The following is a 4,423-nucleotide window of genomic DNA, read 5'->3' on the forward strand; positions in this document are numbered from 1 at the left end:
CCTATATGTGGAATATAAAAAAACAAAATAAATGAACAAACAAAATAGAAACTAGCTCATAGATACAGAGAACAAATTAAATTGATGGTCACCAGAGGGGAGGCAGGTTGGCAACAGGGGTGAAAAAGGTAAAGGGATTAAGAAGCACAAATTGGCAGTTACAAAATTGTCATAGGGATGTAAAGTGTAGCATACAGAAGATAGTCAATAATATTGTAAGAACTATATATGATGTCATATGGTTACTAGACTTATTGGGGTGATCACTTGGTAAGTTATATATAACTGTTTAATAACTATGTTGTTCACCTGAAAGCTACAATATAATATTGTATGTCAACTATAATTTAATTTTTTTTTTAAATGTAAAAGAAAAAAATCAGCCATGACTGGTGTGGCTCAGTGGATTGAGTGCCTACCTGCGAAGCAAAAGGTTGCTGGTTCGATTCCCAGTCAGGGCACATGCCTGGGTTGTGGGTCAGGTGCCCAGCTTGGGGAGTGTGTAAGGCAAGCGATTTATGTATCTCCCCCTCTCTTTCTCCCTCCCTTCCCCACTCTCTATAAATGCATTAATAAATAAACTTTTTTAAGAAAAGAATCAGTTTACAATAAAAAAAAAGTGCCATTAAATATGTTAAATCTTTGAATATACTTGAGCTCTTTTTCCCCCCACTATTCTGTTCCATTCATCTATCTGCCTATTCTGGTGCCTATACCACAGTTTTAACTTTTTATTTATAATATGTATTAGTATGTGACAGACCTAGACTCACCTTATTATTCTTCTGGTTAGATGCCCTTTTCTTTTTGAGGATTTTATTTACTTTCAGAGAGAGGGGAAGGGAAGTGAGAAAGAGAGGTAGAGAAAAATGCAGGAGATACATGGATCAGTTGCCTCTCACATGCCCCCTATTGGGGATCTGGCCTGTAACCCAGGCATATGCCCTGATTGGGAATCAAACCAGTGACCCTTCTATTTGCAGGCCAGCACTCAATCCATTGAGCCACACAGCCAGGGCAGGTGCCCTTTTCTTCTTTCCTTTCCTTTCTTTCTCTCTCTCTTTGTTATCATTTGGTTATTCTTCCAAACGCACTTTAGAATAACATTTGAGAACAAGGTAAAAAGAACTTGAAGTAGCAGCTATGCAAATGAAGAGCTGCCATGACTAGTAGTATTACAAAATCCAAAGTTAACAGGAGAAAAGACATACACATTTTATGACATTAATGCTTTAATTTTTACATGCTTGGAAGGTGTAGCTTTTAGGATCCAGCTGCAGTTTGAGATCAGGAATTTGTTGTGGCACCATGTCTGAGTGATTTTCTCCAATGGCACCACTGTTGTTAATGTTTTAGCAGAGACTGAATGACTGTTAAAATGTTCCACAGGAGTTCCTCTGTTGAGTAGGATGCCTTCTAAGGTTCCTTCTGACTTAGTCTACTTTCATTCATTCAGTAAATACTGAATGTCTTCTATATGCCATTCACTTGGCTAGGTTCTGGGGTTATAAAGATGTATAAGACATAGTTCTTGCTTCAAAGGTGGACACATGATAATTTCAATTGTATGGGAGGAAAAACTTGTCTTTATCCTCTTAGGTTTAGTAGCTGGTGCTCAAAAATTGACAAAATCCAAGTTAACAGGAGAAAAGACATACAAATTTTATGACATTAATGTTTTAATTTTTACATGCTTGGAAGGTTCACTGAAAAGAAATAAAGACCCAAAGAGGTGATTAGACATGGGATTATATACTATTATAACATAGGGTGAGAAATTGTGAAGAAGTGACAAGACAAAGGAAAAGGGGTTTGGGCTTCTAGGGGTGGAAAATTGTGGGAAAGTATATGGGGGAAATTAATGGAAGATAAGGGTTATTTCAGTGCTGACCCTTCACAGTGCTGAGTCTGCTGTGATGATTGCTTTTCTTCCTCCTGCTATGGGAAAGGAGAGGGGGAAGACCTCAGGGAAGCTTCTCCAAGTAGAAGAGGACTGAGTCTAGTGTGAAAGGAGCCATGCTGATAGCGATATAAAATGCTGGTCTGGGGCTAGCACTAGACCCCACAGCTTGATTTAGGCTGGAAGTAAGAAACATATGCGCCAAAGTGAGATGTTTCGAGTTAACCATTTTGACATGATATGGTTCTGATGTCCCATTAGTGTTCTAATGTCTTAACTTCTCACTGCTGTGTGCAACAAACAGTCCTGACCCCCACCCAGCCCATCACTGAGTCAGTGTTGTCATAAGCATCCTTGGGCTAATCAAAAAGAAAAAAAAAAGGGAGGAGAGGGTGAGGCTCAAAGATGGGGTGAAGTGTTTGTCATACATATTTATCACATTTAAAAAAATTTTTTGAAGGCTGCATGCCACCTTCCTCTCAGATTGCTGTCACTGAAGAGTTATGCGCAAGTGAGGGGATTTGGGAGATGACAGTGGAATGACAGGCAGGGGCCAGATCAGAGGTTATTACACCATTTAAAAGGTGATGGGGACCAGAGGACTGTTAAGTGGGGAAGCTAGTGGTCACATTTATGTGGCCAATGTGAAACATGTATCTAAGAAGGACAAGTCTGGAGGCATAGAAACTATTTAGGAAGTTTTTTTCTGTGGCCTCAGTGAAAGGTGGTAATGAGAAGAGGACTGATTCAAGAGCAGGAAAAAAATCTGTAGAATACGGCAAGTAACTAGCTATGGGAAATGAGGGAGATGAGTTATTTATAAGTAGCAGACATATATAAAACTTAGGAAGTGATCCCCCTGATAAGTCATTAATACCTACCTGGCACCACACATAGTTATTAAAATATTATTGATTATTTGAGGAAGAGAACTGTAGCATTCAGCTTGTGTGATCAAGTGATAACACCAGTTAAGAAAGAAAATTCAGCCCTGACTGATGTGTCTCAGTTGGTTGGGCATCGTCTAGCAAACTGAAATGACAGTTAAATTCCCAGTCAACACACACGCCTGGGTTGCAGGTTCAGTCCCCAAGAGGCAATCAATGTTTCTCTCCTTCTCTTTCTCCCTCCCTTCCCCTCTCTCTAAAAATAAATAAATAAAATCTTTAAAAAATAAGGATAGAAAATTCAGAAATGGGAATAGGAGGTAGACATAGGGGGAGGATTTCTGGTTTTGGATGTGTAATATAGATGGTTCTTGTAGGTTTCTCTTTAAATACAAGAATTTTGTTCAACAGCTACTGGTCTGCAGCTGTTCTGATGGTAGCAGTTGTGGCATTCCTCTGTGGGAAAGGAATTGTTACAGTTAGACATCTCTTTCTTAGCAAAACAGAAAGTGGGCATGTGTGTGACAGACACAGGAAGAAAATAAAAATAAAAAATCAATCAATAAATAAATACAAGAATCTTGGAGAAGTTAGACATTAGGTTCTTGGAATTTTTATTATCTCTCTCCAAGGCACTGGTATTCAAGGAGGGAGGCTATTTAGCTCTAACAGGGACATTTAGAAATGCATGGAGAGTTTTGATTGTCACAATTGGGGAGAAGTTGTGCTACTGGTATCTAGTAGTTTGAGGCCAGGCATGTTGCTAAACATTCTACAGTGTACGTGACTGGCTTCCACAACAAAGAATTATCTGGCCCAAATGTCAGAGTACCACAGTTGATAAATTCTGTTCTGGGGACTAGCAAAACACTTTACACCTTACTTTAGAATTTTGCTGAGGGCCAGTCATTTACATTAGAGAATATGGATGGGTCAATTAAAAAACATCACCGCTGCTAAGAAACCAAATCCTAGTGCTGGAGAAGACATTCAAGGTCATCCATTTCAACCATTCAGCTGATATTTGAATACATGTTTCAATAACCTATCAGGGCAGGAGAAGTGCATCCATGAAATACCTCTAACATATCCGGAGGTTCAGAGTCCAATTTTAAATCAGCTCATCTTTGGAAAAGTGTTCAGTTCCTTCTATTTTTTGGCCTCTATAACAAGTAACCATTGGACCTGGCTTCGCTTCTTAGGTTCACAAAGAACAGTTTCTCTTCATCATAATTATCTTTAAGATTTATAAAGACATCAGTCCTATTTCTTCTATGCCATGACTTTCTTTGAAGTCCTCTTGCTTTCCCTAAAGCATAAGAGTAGGTGCATAGCATTTTCTTTATACTAAAGGAAACACATAATTATAAAAAAGCAAAATAAATTAAATTGTATTTTAATACAATTGGAATCTTGGACTTGGAAAATATTTTAAACAAGAAAACTTTACAAAGGCAAGGTAAAATAGACAAAAATTAACAAAGACAACTCATTAACTCTAGCCAGAACATAGGTAGTTTCTGGTAAGAAAAATAAAAGCTTAAGATGAGGAGTAGAATCAAGAATAACATGCAACATAAAATACATAAAATATGAATGAAATAAGGCAGGAAAATGTAGGCAAAGAAAGAAAGAA

General features: G+C 38.0%; 1 non-coding gene across 1 annotated transcript; it reads left to right on the forward strand.

The window, feature by feature from the left end:
* The first annotated feature begins 3,190 nt into the window (after positions 1-3,190).
* Positions 3,191-3,321, forward strand: LOC112312095 (small nucleolar RNA SNORA41). The gene has a single exon (XR_002975543.2). It is a non-coding gene; the product is annotated as a small nucleolar RNA SNORA41 (small nucleolar RNA).
* The last annotated feature ends 1,102 nt before the right edge of the window (positions 3,322-4,423 follow it).

Source organism: Desmodus rotundus, chromosome 7 (assembly GCF_022682495.2).
Source record: "Desmodus rotundus isolate HL8 chromosome 7, HLdesRot8A.1, whole genome shotgun sequence".
NCBI lineage: Eukaryota > Metazoa > Chordata > Mammalia > Chiroptera > Phyllostomidae > Desmodus > Desmodus rotundus.